The 23,510-nt window shown below is 42.4% G+C and overlaps 1 protein-coding gene across 3 annotated transcripts in view; it reads left to right on the forward strand.

The window, feature by feature from the left end:
* The window catches only part of CPE (carboxypeptidase E), a 92,994-nt gene that overhangs the window by 43,701 nt on the left and 25,783 nt on the right, over positions 1-23,510 (forward strand). Inside the window, exon 1 of one of the 3 annotated variants that reach the window (XM_039540261.1) lies at positions 9,258-9,279. The exons of the other annotated variants lie outside the window; for them this stretch is intronic. The gene's annotated coding sequence lies outside the window, so the exon portion shown is untranslated. Of the gene's footprint in view, positions 1-9,257; positions 9,280-23,510 lie in introns of those variants that run through there. 3 annotated transcript variants of the gene reach the window in all.

Raw genomic sequence — 23,510 nt, forward strand, 5'->3', positions numbered from 1 at the left:
CTTGAATGTGGAACTTGGAACTGCCTATGACAGCAGCAGCAAAAACATGGGACTCAGATGCTCAGGCTTTTCTGGTAGAGGCAACCAGCTGAGGGACAAATATTAACTTTTTTCTTCTTTTTTTTGTAACCAGTGTAGTTTTTTGCATAATGTATGTGAATAACAGCCAAACATTTCTACAGTTGATATTCTCCCATGCTGGAAGTGGTAATGAATAACTTCTGTAAGTTCTCCAGCCATCTGAGCTGTAGATGTTAACTGCAATACAAATTATGAAAGAAAGAAAATTATATTTAATTTGGAAAAATAAAAGCTAAGAGGAGATGATGAATTAAAATTAAACTAAGCTTTAGTTTTGAAGCAGCTGGTGTATAATTTCTATATATTAATTATAAATTAAATGTAAGTAATTTTAGCTTTCAGTTTTAAACACACGCAAGTCAGAAGATACAAGAATGCAAGAGGCCTGAATTAAAGTTGTCATAATGTCCTCACACACATTGCAGGATACAGAGCTCAATCCTATATTCCAAGCACACTCATTGAATTCTGTGGGCTTTGGGTGTGCTATGAATGCAGAAATATTTATTTAGATTTATATAAAATTTATTTATATACAACTACAACACACAATACAAAATAGAACACAGAGGACTGCTTTTCCCCATCTTAGTGCAGAAATCAATGTTGACCAGTTATCGATAAACCCAAACCTCAGGTCAGCCCCTCCACAAAAGCCTGAGAAAAAAAGATGGACTGTACAGGATGCTAAGCTCCAGCAGATCAAGGGGAGAGCAGTTGTAAAGTCCAGGGTATTTCCTGGAGAACCCAGCTCCCTCCTGTTTATAAGAAAAGGAATTAGGGTCCTAAAGAGTCAATTTTGCCCTTAGCTACAGCTTCTTTTGAAATTGATTTGAGTTGCTTGTGCGTATTTAAGGTTAGAAATAGGTCTAAATATTATGGAAGATATTTAATGGCATAACTAGCAATTTAAAATACTCTTATGATTCAAGTTCACTCCCTGTGCTGCTTCAGTGACATTAGTTGAATTAAACCAGAGATGAGTTTAGCCCAATATGTACAATGTAGATGAGTATAGGTTATCATGGGAATCCTGGGCTGCATTCATCCCTGGTACAGGCAAGGGTGCTGGAACTAGGGGTGCCTAGGGTGCAGCAGCAACCCCTGGCTTGAAGTGGTTTCCATCATATATGGGGTTTACAGTTTTGTTCAATGGCTCTCAGCACTCCCACTATAAAAAATCTTCCAACGACCCTGGGTATAGGTATATTGGCTTCATTGGGCATTCATTCACCAGGGATAACTTTGACTCCTTAAATTTTATATTTCCTAACTTTGGAGGGTTACAATTGTCGGCTAAATATTACAATGATATAAGATTTTAAATATAATCTCCCATTTCTTAAATAAAGGAAGAAAAATAAATTTTAATATTTTTATTCACTTTCTTCTGATTTTGCTGTGCACTTTCACAGCTGATTAGTCAAAAATGTTCACAACTATAGAAATCCACAATGAAACAGGAGCACAAAACTACACTGATGTAAGTAATGTTGCTGTTTTGTACGCACATTAGTCCAAAGTCCTGTAAATAGTATCATGACTCTAAATTTCATACCATGCATACGCAATCCACAATAATTTGTTGTTTTACAACTGGCCTGGAGATTAGTGCTCAGTGAAAACAAGATACCTGGAAAGTTTCAGCTTGTGAAATTCATCTGTAAGAAAAAGTCTTATAATATTTTTTTAATAGGAACTTTATTTACTCCCTCACATAACTCAGAACTGTGCAAACAGATCATGATCAAGCTTTTTCCTTAAAAGAAAGAAACAAACAAATAATTAAAAAAAATCTTTGGACAGAGACCAAAATTCCACCCAAAATGAAATCTTCCAAAGTAAGGGACTGATCCAAAGTTCATTGGAGTCAGTAGAAAGACTCCTGTTGATGTTGATGGTTTTTGCATGAGGTCATGATACCCCAGTCTAGCAAAATACTAACATTTTCAGCATGAGAATAATCCCATTGAAATCAATATGTGTACTAAAAGTTAAACACATGTCTAAAGCCCAGATTTTTAAAGGTATTTAGGCATTGAGGCACTCAATGTTCCAATGCCTAACTGATTTAGAAGCCCAAATCTCATATTCTAAAGGGACGTAGGCACTTAGGAGCCTAAATGCTATTGACTATCAATAGGGCTTTGGCTCCTACATGCTTAAATCCCTTTGGACAATGAGATTAAGGCTCCTAAATCTGTTAGGCGTTAGAAAAATACTGAGTGCCTCAATGCCTAAATACCTTTAGAAATCTGGGCCCAAGTGCTTTGCTGGATTAGCATGGGAAAATGTGGTTATAATGGAAATCTAAATATAATTTTAATGATAGCTTTTGCACTAGTAGAGATAATAAAAAGGGTGGCTCTACTGTATACACATGCAAACCTTTGCAGTTGCAGTTAGAAAGAGTCAAGTCAGTTCAAGGAGCAGTGGTACATTTTTGGGAAAGGAGAAAGATGGAGAGCATTTTCACTGCCTATTGAGCTAGCACAGTGTTTAGATAAGATCTATGTTGATTTCTCCTTCGTAGGTTTGTAATATTCCATTCAGTACTGGGTGTAATGGACAATGTGGTAATCTTGTGCCCCTTAGCCTTCATGTTCTTGTGTTCCTATAAATTTGAATGCTTTTTAAATTTTACTTTAAATGTTGAGCCCAAGTTCTCTTTTCCTTTTGTGGCTTGGCAAACAGCTGGATAAAATATACTGAAACATGCTTTTGGCAGTCATCGTAGATTCGGTCATAAAACTGAAGTTCAAGATGAGAGAAATTTAAGTAAAGTGCATTTTAAAAAAGGAAAAAGAAATAAGAATATTTTAAGAACCAGATTTATAACATAAAATGATCACAGCAGTTTCACGTTAATCATATACTGAAACAATAGCTTGGCACATAGGGCTTTTCTTTCACATTGTGCAATTAAATAAAAACAAACCACTCAATCGGAGGGCATGGGGGGTTAATGAAGACCAGTGATTATTGGGTTGCTCCCTAAAAGAATTCTATTTCTTTCTCCATTGGAGTCATGTGGTTTGCATTTAGTTTTCAAAATGTGCCAATTTTTTTCTTTTTCCTGCCATTTTAACTGTAAATGCTACTCCTTTTGTTTAAAATTAGGTGTTTTTTATATATGAGTACTTCGTGAACAGCATGGTATGAAAAATATTTACATGAACTCAGAATGACCTTCCTAACTCCTGAGAAGAAGAGTGAAGGACATCGGGTATGTGTGTATATAATACATAAATCCAATAATGTATAAACATGTATCTAAGACCAGTGGGTCAAAAAAAAGATGGATTTCAGTTTCCACACTACTCCACAATTTTTCTTTGTTCTATAAATTACTGGCTTTGGCTAAACAGTTAGTCAAATGTGTATTTAGCTATGCACCACACCTTTCCTCCTACTTGATCTAAGCAATTATTTCTGTAAACTCTCTCTTCAACTCACATTAGGAAGACAGTGCTTCTCCCATAACCATGTCATTCTCTGCCCTAATAGTCTGAAAGAAGTAAAATATGGGGAAGAGAGTCATTTGGCTGGGGTAGTGCAAGCAATGGGGGTGTTAAAGAAAAAATTGCAGAGGAGTGGACTGAGAAAGCAGCAGTGGCAGAATGATCTATTAGATCATCTCATTCTCCCCCTGCTAATGTGGGATTGTTCCCAATAGTGGGTGAAATCTTGGCCCCATTGAAGTCAATGGGAGTTTGGCATTGATTTCAGTGGGACCAAGACTTCATCCATTATATTTGCTAGTGCTTTGTCCAGGCTAGAGGCTGGGATGAGAATATGAGATAGAATGAGAAGTGAGAGAGAAGGAGGATGAAGACAGAGCCAACTAGGGGAAAAGGCCCACTTTTATTTCACCTGGCAGTCCATCATAAAAGGTATCAGGGTTCCTTCTAGAAGTACCAAAGATGAGTCTTAGCATAAGTACAATGCTGTTTGGACGACATCATCTCCACAGTGCTCTCAGCCACATGCTGAGAGTCTGGAGCTCATTTTGTTGGTTTTGTATTAACCAAACCCCAAAAGATAGAGTGTGTGTGTGTGTGTGTGTGTGTGTGTGTGTGTGTGTGTGTGTGTGTGTGTGTGTGTGTGTGTGTGTGTGTGTGTGTGTGTGTGTGTGTGTGTGTGTGTGTGTGTGTGTGTGTGTTTAAAGCTTTAAAAGTATTTTCGTAAATCTGTTTGGCCTTTAAGCGGTCACTTCCAGATTGGATTTCTGCGGCTTTCTCAGGGTTAGGCCCTTTTGTGAAGAAATTATTCCTACAGCTTTGATGAATTTACACTTTTGCTTACAGAGATTATTTGGCCATCTTCCTGCTGTATCTCCTTATCTGTGCATTGAAGTTTTAGCTACAGTTTACACTTCTCTTTGTCTCCTGGTGCTGTTTGACATTTTCCACCCACACAGTTTCCGGAGACGCGTCATATCTATTAATTCTCTTCTGCTGTTGTGTACAAAAGGTGCAATTGGAAAAGTTGTTCAGAAGCAAGGTGATTAATGAAGTCGGATTAAGGAGTTAGGGGAAGGCTCCTACTACTTCTCCTATTCCTATGTATCTGAACAGTCCTTCCCATTTTTCATTTGTTTCTTAGAGCTACAATTTTTTTTGTTTAAAAAAAAGACAAAATATCAAAACTTACAAAGGCCAATCAGAAAAATTTAAAATAAAAATCTGCTCCTATGTTTGTTTCCTGTACAAGTTTTGCATAAGTCACACTGGTTACTGGTTTGCACTTCATCAAGTCCCTGTTTTCATTATAAAAAAATTAATTATACTGTCGTCTACTTGAGACTCAGGCAAAATAGGGGGGTATGTGTATCTCTAGAGAGCAGAGGAAGCAGAAAATACTCTAATCAGGGAACAATCATTTCCGATTTGCTGTTCAATAAGCAGGTGGATAATTCATGGTATTATTCTTATTCTATTGAATGGGTCTGGTCAGTTTTGATGGAAAATGTTTGTATTTCAATGGAAAACTTGATTTTCAATTAAATGAAATTTTTCATGAAAAGTGTCTGCTTTCTTTGGATAATTTTGGTGTTTTGTCAAAAAACCCAAAACATCTGAAAACCAAAAATGCCTATTTGAATTGCCACTCTGGTACTTCATGGGAGTTGTAGTTCAGCTGCCTTGTGGTCCCATTCTCTTCAATGGCCAAGCTTCCTGGCCAGACTACATTGGTTTTCAGCTAAAAAAGCTTGGGTTTTAATTTGTCACCAATAAATCAAAATGACCTGTGGGAAACATCGCTGCTCCACTTTTCCAACCAGCTCTAATATTGAATATTTATTAATGTATGCAGACATACAATATACACCACAGGCACATTAAAAGGGCTGTGGTTCTAATTTTTCACTGCCTTGCATCTTGTGTAGTCATTTATACCTGTATAACATGAGTGTAAGACACTATCAGATCAGAATGGTAGGGCACAATTGGCTTTTTGCTTGCAGTGATTTTACTCTGGCACAACCCCATTGACTTCAGAATTTCTGATTGACACTAGTGTGACTGGAGAATCAGGCCCATAGTGTTCTGCACTCCCTTGCCATAGGTGTGAAAGACTGCACTAGATGCAAGGTAGAAGACCAATCAAGCCCAAAGTGCCTGATCCTGCTGCCACTGAAGTCCAGTGGCAAAACTTTCCTTGATTTTATTGGTGCAGGATTACGTCCTTAGATAATGGCAAAGAAAATGTTCATTCTCACCAGCTTGACTTGTTTTTTTGATGAATTGGCAAGAAAAAGCCTCTGTGATGTGTTGCTAACAACATAAAAGGGCTAGAAACTTTTGAAAAAGATGAAAGAGCCCACAAAATCTGGATTTGCTGTAGCTTTTAATGTTTCTTAGCGGAATTAAAAAACCAGATAGTGCTGGGAAGAGAGATTCAGTTCCTGATCCTGCCGTTGCCTGTTACTTGGATATGCGTAGTCTAATGGAGGCTATAACTGTAGGAAATGGTTATTAGTCATCCTTTTGTAAAGAATATGCCTTGTTATTTTTAACTAGCCCTTCTGCCTGTCTGCAGCTGGGGGGTATAAATCATGTAGATTTATATTGTGTCAAATTGCATGAAACAGGATTGTCACATGCAGAGATCACCATGCAATTGTCTAGTTATAAATTTCACAATGTTCATCCTGGAGTTCATTCACTGCCTTCTTAGGGTATGTATACACTGCAGTGTAAGCCTGGGGTTAGTAGGACTTGAGTCAGCTGACCTGTGTTAGGGAACCCCAGGTTTGAGTATCTACACTGTATTTTAAATCCTATGTTAGCACTGTTCTAACCTGTGCTTGAACCTAGTGTTATGGCGTCCACACTGCAGTGCATAGATCCAAGTCAAAGTAACCATATCCCATAGTCCCTAGTGCTGCCCCCTTGAAATATGGCTGCTTTAACCCCTAGGACCATGGTGCACCGTGGGAAAACTTTGCTGCCCACCCTGCACATTACCAGGAAGCAGCTTGCTTTGCAAAAGGCTTGATAGGTTCACCCTCCATTGCAAATCTAGGAGGCTCTCTGACAGTGTGCTTGCAGATCAGAGATCAGAAGAAAACGGATTAATGCTGAGCTGAGCTGCTGTCATTAGCAAACGGTGGGGGAGGCTTCTATTTTCAGTAGAGTAGATTGTTGGGATAGAGAGGACTAAGGAAGTTGTCCCATTGAATTGTGGGATATTTGTGGTTGACTCTCAAGACCTGAGTCAGGTGGGGCTATGTCTGCACTGCAAAGCAATAAGCTTGGATGCTGGGTCCTGGCTTAAGTTGAGCTCGGACTCTCCAGCCCTGCAGGGTCCTGAGACCCTAGGTCTGAGCCCTGGCTTAGCACAATTGCAATATAGACACAAGGGGTTTAGGATTGAGCTGGGCTCAAACACAGGCTTATATTGCAGTGTAGACATCTCCATAGGTGTGACGGATACTGCAATTTCTGCTGTCCTTTCCTGGGTACTTGGACTGTAATCTCATGCCTGACTCAGCCTTCTCTGAGTTTAGAACCTGCTGATTGCTTCTCTGAAGGCAAACTCCAATGGAAATTCTGTGAGGGAAACCTGAGGGAATTTATCAATCCCTGACCTTTTTTTGTATATAGCGAACAATCTGACTGTTAGCAGGTCACTATGATGTGTCTCCCATAGCAGATGCTAAAGCTGTTACAGACTGTTACACAAGATGAAATCCATATATATTAATGGCCTATAGTGACTCACAATTGCAATGCTGTGTCTCAGCTTCCAGTTCCAAGGTCACTGTCCATCTGGCATTCTCTGTCTGGCAGTCCCTTGTGTGAGGAGGAAAAACAAACAAACAAACCACTAGAAACAGCCTCTTTTCCTTTTTTCCCCCCATTTGCTATTGAGGCAAAGATTTTACCCAGCTCAGTAGGCTGATATCATTATTCTTGAGTCAACAGACTGTAATACGGTTCACTTCTTCCTCTTGCGCACCAACCCTGATTAGGTTAGCTTTTACATCAGACTGGCTTCCGCTCCTTAGATCTGGCTTACATTAAATTATCATTTCTTTTCCTGTCTTATTGTTTACAGGGACATAGGAGGGCATTTAATAAAGGATTTCCATGTTTCTAACAAATATGTGAGTAGGGACATATTGGCCCAGGAAGCATTGCATGTTGGTCTGGCCATCCAGGTCTGTGTTTTTGCCTGGTGTGAGGGATGAATCTTTGAGGAAGGATATCATGTTAACCAAAAGGTTAAAAACAAATCATCCATACTGTACGTACATGTTGCAATGGTGTATCACACTGGATATTTGAAGATATAGTATTTGACCGTAAAATCATATCATTCTGATTACCATTTTGCCTCTTTTTTTCTTCCTCTTCAATTCTGGCCTGCTGTAGTGGTTTCTGTCTCAAGAACAATTAGAGCTATTATCAAAGCTGCACATTATCTAAAAGCTTTTAATCTCAGTTTTCAGAAAGCATAAAACATTCATCTCTAACTTCAGAAGCTTGTGAGAATATTAGCTGCTAAAACATGCTGGAATTGATCACAAACAACCTGATTGAAAAAGAAGGGTGTGATAGGTTCCCTCCCCTTCCCCCATGCCACTTGGAACTGGGGTACCACCGAGCCTGCCTGACCCAGCAGCCTGGGTTCACTTTACACCATACTGCTATGCAGCCTGTCAAGCCCTTCCCCAGGATTCAGACTGCACTTTACCAGCACACATAAAGGTAGGAACACATCCAGCACACAGATGCTGAGATCAGCTCTGCTAGGGAACTGCCCAGTTACTCTGGTGCACACCCCCTCTGGAGTGTTAAACCCAAAATTATACTGTCTTGCGCTGCACAGAGAACTGTACAGCATAAGCTCATGAAATTCGCCCCTTCCCTCAATGTGGAGAGGAATATACATAGCTTTCTGCCCCAAGTTATGATTTCTACACACACTGGTTTTAGACAAGACAAAAATAAGTTTATTAACTACAAAAGATAGATTTTAAGTGATTATAAGGGATAGCAAACAGATTACCTAGCGAATAAAACAAACACGCAACCTAAGGTTTAAATATACTAAAGAAATTGGATATGTGTAGCAATTGGATATGTTTTAGGCAGATTGCAGAGATTCTTGAAGGCAAGCTGCACTTGCATGCAGCTTAAAACAGCAGTTATTCCTTTCACAGGCCAGACAACTCTCTAGCCTGGGTTCAGCCCTTTTCCCCATAGTTCAGTCTTTTTCTTCTCAGGTGTTTTCAGCAGTCTTCTTTCTTGGGCAGGAAGTCAGTGAAGAGCCAACCACTCAGGTGATATCACTCCCCTGCCTTAAATAGTTTTTGCATATGATGAGAATCCTTTGTCTCTCCCAGTTTTATCTCCTGTGACAGGGTCAGGCCAGATGGCTACAAGAGAGTGGTCGAAGGTAGATACATTAGCTCCAGGTTAAGCAGGTCCCTTTTCCCTGGGTAAAATAACAGGAACTATTCCAGAACACTCAGGAACTTTCTAGAACTAATTAAGGCAGGCAGGCTAATTAGGACACCTGTAGCCAATTGGGGAGTTACTAGAATTAATTAAGGCTAATCAGGACACCTGGTATAAAAAGGCTCTCACGCCAGTTAGTGGTGTGTGTAAGGAGCTGGGGATGAGAAGATATGCTGCTGGAGGACTGAGGGGCACAAGTGTTAACAAATATCAAGAGGAAGGTCCTGTGGTGAGGACAAAGAAGGTATTGGGAGGAGGCCATGGGGAAGTAGCCCAGGGAATTCTAGCTGTTGTGTAGCTGTTCCAGAAGGCATGCTAGACAGCTGCAGTCCACAGGGACCTGGGCTGGAAGCTGGGGTAGAGGGTGGGCCTGGGCTCCCCCCAAAACCTCCCAACTCCTGATCCAACACAGGAAGATCTCTGAGGCTAGCAAAAACTGCCAATAAGTGCAGGACCCACCAAGGTAGAGGAGGAACTTTATCACACTCCTGAATCAGGGTCAGACAACTTGCACAAGCAAAGGGTTCTGATTTTGAAGATTCTTTACTTTTAAACCAAAATTGGTAGGGATTTTAAAAAAATGTTCTAGCATTGTAATGTGGCAATAACTACTGACAGTGAAGACAGGAAGAATGAATGCTCTGAAGTGGTTACATGATACTGCTTGGTACTATGAAAAGTGTACAAGAGACCACTCTCATTATGTGACCTTCTCTTTTAAGAGAGCATCACAAAGTACCCCAAAAGATATTGGATGTTACAAGAAGATAACTTGCCCTGCAATCTTTCTTGGTCACTGTGTGTACTGAAGCACATCAAATCATAAAACCTAATATTCTGATGTAATTTGTGTCCTTTGTTAGTCCTCATAGGTTTGTGTTTCATAAAGGTAGATTTTTTTTTTACCTGTCAGCGCTTGCTCTGTCAGCTTGCTTTTCCTATAATTGATCAAATAAAGATGGCTTTTCACTTTAAAAATCCTTTCACAAACTTCCTGACAAATAACAGTAAATTCAAGAGAAAGCTAATGAGCATTAGGGCTTGTCTGTGAGGAAAGTGGAATAATTATTCTGGAATAAAGTAAATTTTATTCCAAAACAGAGTGTCCACCCAGGGGAGCTATACAGTCAATTTCCCTGGGTAAACAAGTCCTTAGTCATTGGCAATTTCCAGAAACAGTTACTATCTTAAAATGCATCATGCTGTTGAAATGCAGAAGATAGAGATTATTTTCACTAAAACACACTGAATTGCCATAGAGACAAATTGCCGTCACTGCTAGTAAGAGTCCATCCATGATTGCATCTGAGGCATATTGTTGGGGCAGTGTCAGGAAGCCTCCCTTGCTGCCTCCTGGCTGTACTTGTTCTGTGGGCTTGTTTCAGGATTCTAGTGCTGTCAGTCCAGCCCCTGTTCACTAGTTACAATTCACGTACAAAGGTGGTTTACCTGTGCTGCTCTGTTTTTTATCTCTGAGGGCCAGATTCCTAACACTCCTCCTACAGGGGCAAGGGAAGCAATGGAGTAAGAAAGACCCCGAAACCAGCACAGAAAGTGCAGCCAAAGTCAGCAGAAATCCCCCTGCACTAGAACTTGGAGGCTGGAGCTTTGGGTGTGATGGGGATGAGGGTGCAGGGATAAAGCTGAGGAGCAGCTGCTCTACTCGGCATGCACCCTGGAAATGGGATGTAAACTGCAGGGCAAGCTGCTGTTAGGTCCAATCAGCATTAGCTCCCCAAGGACAAGGAAGATCAGGAATAGGCTGCTGCAGTGGGGGGCAAAAATGCCACTGTGGTTCCTGAGAGAGCAAGTGGGAAAATGGGGGAAGAAATCTGGAGAAAGGAACAGGATTTGCAGGGATGCCCCTGGATTCTCACGTTTGGAATCTATTTTCAACAAGGATTCTCAGGCTCTGCAGGATTTGACGGCTGCTTCACTTCCCTGAAATGACAAATCCCTCTTCTCTAAGGCTTGCTCTAGTCCCTGCTCATGGACGCATACTCGTGCTAGCTCTCATCAAGCTAGCGGGAGTATAAATAACAGTGTAGCTGCTGTAGCACTAGTGGCGGCAGTGAAAGGCTCAGGCTAAAGCAGTCCTGAAGGCTGCCCTAACTTGCATCCCTGTTGCAGTGATGCCTATGGGCCTGTACAGGGGCACAGAATTACTGAGGCATGAGAATGCCACCTTTCTAATGGTTGATAACTGGACCCCGGAGGCCCCGCCCCCTGCTCCACCTCTTCCCCCAAAGGTCTGGCCCCTGTTGCTCACTCCTCTCTCCCTTCCTCCCGTCGATCACAGGATTGTCCCAAAAAATATGCTTGCAGGTAGGAGGCAGCATCGGCTGAGCAGGGACTGGCATGGGTTAATGACATGGCGACTTTCCCTGCCCTGCAGTACTCAGACTTTGGGTTTGGGTGCTATAAATTAGGGTTGCCAGGTCCCCAAAAACTGGGCACCTTGTAACCCTAAATGGCATTCGGACACAGAAGCCAAAAAGCAGACTGTCCGGGTAAAAACTGGATGGATGGCAACCTTAGAATGCCCTGACTTTGCCCCCTACTCCCTCACTATGTTCCTTCTCTCCTCTGATCCCACTGCTCCAGGGGCTGCTGTGAAGGTGATGCAGAAATTCTGTGAGCTGGGTTTGTCCCTGCCCTTTTCCCCAGCCTAGCTGGTACAAGAAACTGCAGGGCAATGTTAAATTGGGCCTGCACAACTTCCTGGTTATGTTTTCCCTTTGCATGGGTCCCTCCTGGAAAGGAAGTATTTTGGTGTAAGTAGCGATTTTCTTTGTTTCCAGTGAATAACTTACAAATATAGTAGAGATAGTTAATTTAATTTCTTGCTGTTTTTCTTTGTCCGTAGTCTTACTGATGCCTCTCACACAAGATTGCATCTGGACAGAATGGACTATTTAGTTTTTGTCTCATGAACTCAGTGAGGGCGATTTATCCTCTTGGTCTTATCAGTCATTAATGCACAACAATAGGCAAAGTTCTGAATGTCTCCCACTGGTAACAGTTGCAGTGTATTATAAAAAGGATTTGAGCTACAATTTAGTTTTAAATTTCCTACGTATCTACCCCAGGAATAAGGAATGAAATTGTTAATCCAATTCTTCTGAACCACAGTGATAGTGTCAGACATTTCTATAGCTGAAATAAAATCACTGATACTTTAGAGTCTGCTGAAGAGATAAAAGCTTGTCAGATGAACTTGATAATGAACCATCTTGCACCTAACCTGAACCTAAACCTGTCATATGTATAAACTTCCTTGTGATTAAAAAGATACATTGCAATGATAAATTGGCAGATTAAAGAAATATCTTTGTATTGTGTGCCAGCCAAACTATAGGAATACAGCCAATCCCTTTGAAATGACACTTAACCACTGTGCAAGACTGTGTGATTAATTTAAAAGTTTGCTGGTATTAATAAACAGAGAGGACAAGGTGAACAGCACCTGTTGTATTCCACAGCTAATATTCATGGTGATAGTTGAACATTTGCTCACACAGTCATTGCACTATCAGCATCTACCTCCAGAGAAGGCAGTCTTGTTTAGCAGTTAGAACAACGGAGGGGGAGACAGGAAAGCTGGGTTCTGTTCGCAGTTCTGCCACTGACCAGGTCAAGTCACTTACCCTCTCTTTTCCTTACTATCCTCATCCTTAATGTAGTGCTAATAACACCTGCCATCATAAGGATATGATGGATAAAAGTCATAATATGAGTGCAAAGTATTGTTACACATTTTCTTTCTAAACCACTTGGGAAGAATTTGAATCTGATCAATCTAATACAAAAACAAATATTAATCTAGTCTCTTGGCCAAACCCATCAGAGAGAGATTTATTGCTTTTAAAATTTTAATTTAATTCTTACTCATTATTTATCTGCTTTGAATTAAAATGAACAATTCTAACCATCTATTTACTAAATTTCTCAATTTTTAAGAAACCAGGACTTTGTGGCTATTGTTATACTGATTCTTATTTAGATAACGTTTTTCAGAAAATGAATGCAGCTAGAAATTATTTCAAATGATTTATTATAATGTGAAAGCATGGTTATTTATTTATTCATTTACATAGCACTGGAAGTGTTCACAAGGCAATATGGCCCTGTCTTCACTGCTAAAAAATAAATTAAGAAAAGGGCACATCTTGTATCTCATGGGGAAATAATATCCATGATCTCTCTAAGGTAAAAACACAGTGAAGACCAGGCACTTCAGTTTTACCATGAGGTAAACTGCAAAGTCAACAGCCCTTTACCCTCTTCAAGGTGAATCTACCTCATGGTAAAATTGAAGTGCCTGGTCTGCATTGTATGTTTATTTCAGGATAGATCATGTGTGTTAGTTACCCTCAGGTAAAAAGTACACCTTCTTTAGTAGTGAAGACAAGGCTTATGTGGCCACATAATAGACATATAGTTTGATCCTTTCGTCCATTAAAGTAAGTGGTCCCTGTCCACAATATCTGACAGTCTAATTCAGATGGGTACATCAGATAACATTTGAAGTGTAAGTATCAGAGGGCACATCATCAGGGAGATAGCAGCCTTGGAACGTTCATGAAAGAATAGGTCTTCAGGTGGGATTCTCGAAACAGAGCGAGAGGATGCTTGGCCTACATCATGGGGGAGGCTGTTCCAAGTATAGTAAAGGCTTGTCTGCATATGGAATTATTCTGGAATACGTTTGAAAGTGGACTAAGTTAATAGGAATGAGGCACTGTTGGAAATAATTTCTCTAATATGTATGTTAGGGTTTACCATGACTCAGCTGCCACACAAGCATTCTTTCATTAGTTCCAAGACCACTTGGTGTTGGTTACCTTTAATATATGAGTCTATACACCTGTATATCCTATACCCTAGCTACAATACAGTTATAAGCATTGGCGAAATATTCACAACCAGATCAGGCCTGGGGGACACCTTCCCATCATGGTGGGATGCCAAAAGGGTAAGGAAAAGCTCTGATGAACCCGTAGAAAATCTTGCTTTTTATATACTGTAAAAAACAATGTCATTACTGGTAATTGGACTTTAAAACCAGCTGAAGCAGTTTACGACTATATTCTACTTTCTTCAAGGTTTTCTTCTTATCTTATTTGACAATATTTCCCCCTGGCTGCTGGACTACACATTTCTAACCAATTTTCTGCACCTGGTGCCCAATTGACCATGTTTTCTTTATTTCTATTACTTAGCCCAAATCCTAAAATAAGATCACACTGATATTCTGAGGGTCACTACAAGTTTGACACAAACAATTCTTCTTTCTCATAAATTCATTCTTTTTGCTCACATACTTTTGGCCTATTGCTTACGTCAAAATCCAAACTCCGTTTACTCAGGTCTAATGTCCTATTTTCCTATGAGCACTCTTATTCTGGAATAAGAGTGTCCACAAACAAAGTTATTCAGGAATAGCTATTGTGTTTTAAATTTACACACTACCTTAATCTTAACTAACATTCAAGTGTAGAGAAACCTTTAGCAGTGGGTGACAGGTTATTAGAGAAGAGCTGTAAAGTAGAAAAGCACAGAGTCATGAAGGCCCTTTATGGTGGAGATGACTAGCTTGAATACGAAGCGCAATGCACATCTGCATTTCCTGGTTTTGTTCAGTGGTGAAGGAGGTGGGAATACACTGAGAAAAGTAATTTTGTGAACTTCATTTCCAAACCAAAGCGATTTGGCTAACGTTTCAGACACCATTTTACAAGCATAATTAGGCCCTCTGAACTTTTTGGGTGTTCATTCAGTCAATAGTACTGAGGTGGCTTCTTACTTTATAAATGCCAAGATGAGCTGTACAAGTTCAGCTGTTCTTTAGCTTTATCTCATAGTTTAATATGCTACACAAAGTTATAGTTTCACTTTTATATTAAATTACGATTATGTTAATATTTACTTTTCAAATTTAGATATGGGAGTTGGGACCTGTCTTAAGTTCAATGAGATAAAAAGAATGGATCTGTTACTTTGCTTCAAAGCAGCCATCTGCCAAGGGCTTCATGAATTTTTGTTTCTGTTGTCTTCTGCTCTGGCTGTTTTCTGGTGGTTAATTACAAGGGTATGAAGGATGGGATTTTTCCAAAATCATTCCATGTTGGCCTAACTTGGCTCTCATTTAACTAAATGGTAACACTCTGTTAATTTCAGTGGGAGTGGAGTTAGGCTAACATTTGCTTTTTTTGAAAATCCCACCCTAAAATTATCTGTGGCTGCTAATATATAATGATTTAGAAAATACCATTGCATTGCATAATTTAAATGAAACATACTAGCATTGACTTCACACAACTCACTTAGGGTATGTCTACACTATGGGATTATTCCGATTTTACAGAAACCGTTTTTTAAAACAGATTGTATAAAGTCGAGTGCACGCGGCCACACTAAGCACATTAATTCGGCAGTGTGCGTCCATGTACCGAGGCTAGTGTCGATTTCCGGAGCGTTGCACTGTGGGTAGCTATCCCATAGCTATCCCATAGTTCCCGCCGTCTCCCCCGCCCATTGGAATTCTGGGTTGAGATCCCAGTGCCTGATGCGGCAAAAAACATTGTCGCGGGTGGTTCTGGGTACAGCCTCACCCCTTCCTCCGTGCAAGTAGCAGACAACCGTTTCACACCTTTTTCCCGATGAACTGTGCAGATGCCATAGCACGGCAAGCATGGACCCTGCTCAGCTCAAGACGGCAATCATGGACATTGTAAACACCTCGCGCATTCTCGTGCAGTCAATGCTGAACCAGGACCTGCAAAACCAGTTGAGGAGGAGGCGGCTACGGCAGCACGGCGACGAGAGTGATGAGGACATGGACGCAGAATTCTCTCAAACCGCGGGCCCCTGCGCTTTGGAAATCCTGCTGGTAATGGGGCAGGTTCTAGCCATTGAACGCTGATTTTGGGCCTAGGAAACAAGCACAGAGTGGTGGGACCGCATAGTGTTGCAGGTGTGGGACAATTCCCAGTGGCTGAGAAACTTTCGCATGCGTAAGGGCACTTCCATGGAACTTTGTGACTTGCTTTCCCCTGCCCTGAAAAGCCAGAATACCAAGATGAGAGCAGCCCTCACAGTTGAGAAGTGAGTGGCGATAGCCCTGTGGAAGCTTGCAACACCAGACAGCTACCGGTCAGTCGGGAATCAATTTGGAGTGGGCAAATCTACTGTGGGGGCTGCTGTGATGCAAGTAGCCAAAGCAATCATTAAGCTGCTGCTACGAAAGGTTGTGACTCTGGGAAATGTGCAGGTCATAGTAGATGGATTTGCTGTAATGGGATTCCCTAACTGTGGTGGGGCAATAGATGGAACCCATATCCCTATCTTGGCACCGGAGCACCAGGGCACCCAGTACATAAACCGAAAGGGGTACTTTTCCATGGTGCTGCAAGCACTGGTGGATCACAAGGGACGTTTCACCAACATCCACGTGGGATGGCCGGGAAGGGTTCATGACGCTCGCGTCTTCAGGAACACTAGTCTGTTTAAACGGCTGCAGCAAGGGAATTACTTCCCAGACCAGAAAATAACACTTGGGGATGTTGAAATGCCTGTAGTTATCCTGGGGGACCCAGCCTACCCCTTGATGCCATGGCTCATAGCCATACACAGGCAGCCTGGACAGTAGTCAGGAGTTGTTCAACTACAGGCTGAGCAAGTGCAGAATGGTGGTGGAATGTGCATTTGGCCGTTTAAAGGCGCGCTGGCGCACATTAATGACTCGCTCAGACCTCAGCCAAACCAATGTCCCCATTGTTATTGCTGCTTGCTGTGTGCTCCACAATCTCTGTGAGAGTAAGGGGGAGACCTTTATGGTGAGGTGGGAGGCTGAGGCAAATCACCTGGCCGCTGATTACGCGCAGCCAGACACCAGGGCGATTAGAAGAGCACACCAGGAAGTGGTGCACATCAGAGAAGCTTTGAAAACCAGTTTCATCATGGGCCAGGGTACGGTGGGACTGTTGTGTTTGTTTCTCCTTGATGAAATGCCCCCCCTTGATTGACTCATTCCCTGTAAGCCACCCACCCTCCCGCTTCGATTACTGCTTGCTTCCTAAGGAAATAAAGTCACTCATTTAAAAATCATGTATTCTTTATTAATTAATTATAAAAAGAGGGAGAGAACTGACAAGGTAGCCCGGGTGCGGTTTGGGAGGAGGATAGGAGGGAAGGAAAAGGCCACTAAAAAAATTTCAAAATAATGACAGCCTTTTGGTTGGGCTGTCCACTGGGGTGGAATGGGCGGGTGCATGGAGCCTCCCCCCACGCATTCTTAGTCGTCTGGTGGGTGAGGAAGATAAGGAACATGGTGAGGTGGGAGGGCGGTTATACAGGGGCTGCAGCGGCACTCTGTGATCCTGCTGCTGTTCCTGAAGCTCCACCAGACGGCGGAGCATGTCCATTTGATCATGCAGCAGCCCCAGCATTGCATCATGCCTCCTCTGATCTTCCTGCCACCACCTCTCATCTCGAGCGTCTTTCCTCTCCTCACGTTCACTGGCATCTTTCCTGTACTTTGATACCACATCCTTCCACTCATTCAGATGAGCTCTTTCATTGCAGGTCACTTCCATGATTTCCGAGAACATTTTGTCTCACGCCTTTTTTTTCCCGCCGCCTTATCTGAGATAGCCTTCGGGACGGAGGATGGAGACTTGAAAAATTTGCAGCTGCAGGAGGGAGGGAAAAAAGGGAGAGAAGTATTTAAAAAGATACATTTTACAGAACAATGGTTATACTCTTTCACGGTGAACAACACTATTCACCTTACATAGCACATGTGATCTCACTACAAGGTCGCATTTTGCATCTTAATATTGAGTGCCTGCGGCTTTGGTGTTAGACATCACAGACGCAGGTCCGGGCATCAGAATTCGGCTTGCATGCGGCCATGGTAAGCCATTGTCTTTCGGCTTCTGCAGCCTTCATATATCCAGCACCCTCCTTTCCCAAATAGCAAGCAAAGCCCGTTGAGTGCTGCTTCTTTCCTGTTAACATGCAGCACCAGAACTGCCCTCATCCAATTCTCTGGGATGATCGCTTTACCCCTCCCCGCACTACATGGCTGGTATCATGGAAGATTGCTGCTAGCCACCCTCCCCTGCACCACGTGGCTGGTAGCAGGGAAGATCCCAGCTAGCCAAATGCAAAAAAGCTCAGCGCCAGTCACCTCCCCCCTCCTTCCCCTGCTTGGCTAAATGCAGGGAAGGATTTTTTTTAAGCTACAGGCAAACAGCCCAACCATCTCTGTCCCCTTAATTAAATTCCTGAATTTCAACCAGGTTACCATGAATGATATCACTCTCCTGAGGATAACACAGTGAGATAAAGAACAGATGTTGCTTGAATGGCAGCAAACACCGGGACCATACGCAGCTAGGCTTTGTCATGCAATGATGCCAGATTACTTGCTACATGCATGGCGTGGTCAAGTGTCCTACCATGGAGGACAGAATAAGGCTGCCCTGCCCAGAAACTTTCTGCAAAGGCTTTTGGAGTACCTCCAGGAGAGCTTCATGGAGATGTCCCTGGAGGATTTCTGCTCCAGACATGTTAACAGACTTTTCCAGTAACTTTACAGGCCGCGAATGCATCCCAAGTCCTCAGGGCAAATTAATCTTTAAAAAACATTTGCTTTTAAACCATGTTTTATATTTACAAAGGTACACTCACCAGAGGTCCCTTCCATGGCTTCGTTGTGTGGGATATTGACTTGGGAGGGCTGGGAGGGTAATTCTGTCAGGGTGAGAAAAAGCTCCTGGCTGTTGGGGAGAATGGAGTGCTGTGTGCTCTCTGCAAGCTCGTCCTCCTCTTCCTCCGCCTCATCTTTCCTGTCCGCAGAATCCTCAGGCATGGCTGAGATTACCACCCCCACCTTGGAATCCACGGACAGGAGTGGGGTAGTGGTGGTGGAATCCCCTAGAATTGCATGCAGCTCAGCGTAGAAGTGGCATGTTTTCGGCCCTGCCCCGGACCTTCCGTTTGCTTCTTTGGTTTTCTGGTAGGCTTGTCTGAGCTCCTTAACTTTCACACGGCACTGTACTGAGTCCCTGGTGTGGCCTTTCTGCATCATGGCCTTGGAAATTTTTTCAAATGTTTTTTCATTTCGTCTTTTGGAACGGAGTTCTGTTAGCACAGAATCCTCTCCCCATACAGGGATGAGATCCAGTACCTCCCGTGCGGTCCATGCTGGAGCTCTTTTTCGATTCTCAGGAGACTGCATTATTACCTATGCTGATGAGCTCTGTGTGGTCACCTGTGCTGATGAGCTCTCCACGCTGGCCAAACAGGAAATGAAATTCAAAAGTTCGTGGGGCTTTTCCTGTCTACCTGGCCAGTGCATCCGAGTTCAGATGACTTTCCAGAGTGGTCACAATGGTGCACTGTGGGATACCACCCGGAGGCCATTACCATCGAATTGCGGCCACACTAACCCTAATCCGACATGGCAATACCGATTTCAGCCCTAGTCGGGGAGGAGTACAGAAATCGGTTTTAAGAGCCCTTTATATCGATATAAAGGGCTTCGTTGTGTGGACAGGTGCAGGGTTAAATCGGTTTAACGCTGCTAAATTTGGTATAAACACGTAGTGTAGACAAGGCCTGAGAGAGATCAGTCAGGCTGCAGTCATTTAGGCCTGGTCTACACTATGCGTTTAAACCGAATTTAGCAGCATTAAACCGATTTAACCCTGCACCCGTCCACAAAATGAGGCCCTTTATATCGATATAAAGGGCTCTTTAAACCAATTTCTGTACTCCTCCTCGACGAGAGGAGTAGCGCTGAAATCAGTATTGCCATGTCGAATTAGGGTTAGTGTGGCCGCAAATCGACGGTATTGGCCTCCGGGTGGTATCCCACAGTGCACCATTCTGACCACTCTGGAAAGCAATCTGAACTCAGATGCACTGGCCAGGTAGACAGGAAAAGCCCCGCGAACTTTTGAATTTCATTTCCTGTTTGCCCAGCGTGGAGCTCTGATCAGCACAGGTGGCGATGCAGTCCCAAATCCAAAAAGAGCTCCAGCATGGACCGTACGGGAGATACTGGATCTGATCGCTGTATGGGGAGACAAATCTGTCTATCAGAGCTCCGTTACAGAAGACGAAATGCCAAAGCATTTGAAAAAATCTCCAGGCTATGATAGACAGAGGCCACAGCAGGGACTCAGCACAGTGCTGCGTGAGAAGCGTAACGGAAACCCAAAGAAGCAAATGGACGCTCATGGAGGGAGGGAGGGGGTACTGAGGACTCCAGCTATCCCACAGTCCCCGCAGTCTCCAAAAAGTATTTGCATTCTTGGCTGAGCTCCAAATGCCTGAAGGGTCAAAAACATTTTCCCGGGTGTTTCAGGGTGTATGTCGTCAATTTACACCCTTCCCCACCCCCGAAAGAAAAGGAAAAAAAATCGTTTCTCACCTTTTTTCAATGTCACCCTATGTCTACTGCATGCTGCTGGTAGATGGGGTGCTGCAGCGCTGAACACCAGCATCCCCTTCCCAGTGGCAGACGGTACAATATGACTGCTATCCATCGTCATCATCAGCCCGTGAGTGCTCCTGGCTGGCCTCAGTGAGGTCGGCCGGGGGCGCCTGGGTAAAAATGGGAATGACCCCCGGTCATTGCCAGCAGCTGGTACAGAAGGCTTGGTAACCATCCTCATCATAGCAACTGGGGGCTGAGCTCCATCAGCCTCCCCTTTCATGTCTAAAGAAAAGATTCTGTACTGCCTGGACTATCATAGCAGCGGGAGGCTGCACTCCTCTCCCCCCCCCGCCCCTTTAATGTCCTGCCTGGACTATCATAGAAGCTGGAGGCTGCCTCCCCCTCATTTTATCTCACTAAAAGTCAGTGTTTCTTATTCCTGCATTCTTTATTACTTCATCACACAAATGGGGGGACACTGCCACGGTAGCCCAGGAGGGTTGGGGGAGGAGGGAAGCAATGGGTGGGGTTGTTGCAGGGGCACCCCCTAGAATGGCATGCGGCTCATCATTTCTGTGGGATCTCTGGGGCTCTGACATGGAGCGGCTGTGCTCTCTGGTTCTGTAGTACACTTGCCCCATATTCTAGGCAGGACTGACTCTATTTTTAGACAAAACATAAAGAAGGGAATGACCCAGGGAGTCATTCCCATTTTTGTCCATGCGCCCCCGGCCGACCTCAGCGAGGCCAGCCAGGAGCACCCATGACAGCAGCAGATGGTACAAAAGGATTGATAACCGTCATTGCCAATTTCCAAATGCAAACGGTGCAAAATGACTGATAACCATCATCTCATCGCCAATTTACAATGGCAGACGGTGCAATAGGGATGGTAATCGTTTCTGCTACCTTGCAAAGGTAAATGAATGCTGCTGTGTAGCACTGCAGTACCGCCTCTGTCAGCAGCATCCAGTACACATACGTGACAGTGACAAAAGGCAAAACAGGCTCCATGGTTGCCATGCTATGGTGTCTGCCAGGGCAATCCAGGTGAAAAAGGGCGCGAAATGATTGTCTGCTGTTGCTTTCACGGAGGAAGGATTGAGTGACGACATTTACCCAGAATCACCCGCGACACTGTTTTTGCCCCATCATGCATTGGGATCTCAACCCAGAATTCCAATGGGCGGGGGAGACTGCGGGAACTATGGGATAGCTACAGGATAGCTATCCAAAGTGCAACGCTCTGGAAATAGACGCTAGCCTCGGTACATGGATGCACACTGCTGAATTAATGTACTTAGTGTGGCCGCGTGCACTCAACTTTATACAATCTGTTTTAAAAAACCGGTTTCTGTAAACTCGGAATAATCCCATAGTGTAGACATACCCTGTAAACTAAGGGTAACAGAAAGCTATACTGTATTTCCTCTCTTTTTCTCCATCTGATTTTTTTTTCATATGGACCAAAGAAATCCATTACATAACCCCCGATCTTTTATTTAATTGATCCCCAGAGAATTTCTGTCTCTCTGAACTACAAACAAAATCACAGAGCATGAAAAAGTCCTCAAATACAGTTAGAGTAATGAATTTCCTCTTGGCACGAACTCCAAGATTTGCAACATTGTGTAGCTGCAGGAATAGTTTACAGGTTGTGATATTTAAAAATGACAGGCAAATGGAAGTAATCAGAAACACTAACCCTATTACCTAAGAAATATTGCTAGCTTTTCCATAGGGGATATGAGAGAGCAGAATGTCCTTTCTAAGGTTATTTCCAACTCATTTGCAAAGCCATTTATAAACCACTTTAATCTTTCAGCAGTTACTCTTTCTTCATATGATTTCCCCCGCCCCATTCCATGACATTACTTATTATACATTTCTTCCATGTTGGCTCTTAACATTACAACAAATGTAACTGAATGGCATCCTCTGGACTCATAATTTATTTGATTAATAGATGCCAAATGTATCTGTCTGTCTATGAGTTCAAACACTTTAAAGCTCCAGGAACTTCTCAAACCAATATTTTAAAAGCATTATTGCCTTTAAACAGGCGTTCAAAGAATTATCTGGATGTGTATTTTTTTTTTAAACTTGCATTTGTGATATAGCCTTTTTTTGAAAATAAGTGGCTCTTCTATAAATTATCTTTAGTTGGACAATCTAACATTAGTTCCGTACGTTGTGTTTCTAGGAAATAATTGAACAAGACCTTAGGTGACAGTGCCTTTAGAAGTGGTTAGTGACATGTAGCAGTGCTTGTCAATTTGTCACCTGAAAAGCTTAACATTTTAAAACACTTCTTCCTTAATCAGTTCTCAGGCTCTAATGTACTCTGAGGTCAGTTCAGGATCGATGTAAAGGCCCTCTAAAAGCCAGAGTAACTGAAGGAGTTCGTGCTTTACCAAAGATATTAAATTGTTTTAGAAAAATTCAGTACTGAATTGCCAATAAAAATATTGCCACTTTTTCATTTAGTTTTTACTATCAAGAGCCAGTCCTAAAAAAAAAAAAAAAGGAATTCTTTGGAAGCAGAAATTGAATCAAGCTGCTTCTGTTTTGTGATGACCTTATTAGATGATGATAATAAGATTATCTTTTAATAATATTTATAGGACTTTTCATCCATAGGTAAAATTAAAGCACAGAGAGGTTAGGTCTCCTTTTCAGAAATTGACTCTAATTTTGAGTGTCCAAATTCAGATATCTAGGAGGGGGTCTAACGTTAGACATCCAGTTACTGTGCGCTCAAATTTAGATGCTGTTTTTGAAAATTGATTGAAATGACTCTTGCATTTCTCTAATCCTGAGCCATGGGAATCAATTGAGTCAATTTCATGTTTTGTTTTTAGTCTGTTTCACTTTTAGGTTTTTGGATTGCAAACACTGGAATTCTTCACTGAAAACTTGTCTACACATTTTAAAAAAATCAACAACATAGAAATACTTACCCTGGTCTTATGTTTTGGGGAAGTTAATTTTTACAAAAATCAACATTTTAC

The sequence above is a fragment of the Mauremys reevesii genome, linkage group 5 (genome assembly GCF_016161935.1).
Source record: "Mauremys reevesii isolate NIE-2019 linkage group 5, ASM1616193v1, whole genome shotgun sequence".
Taxonomy (NCBI): domain Eukaryota; kingdom Metazoa; phylum Chordata; order Testudines; family Geoemydidae; genus Mauremys; species Mauremys reevesii.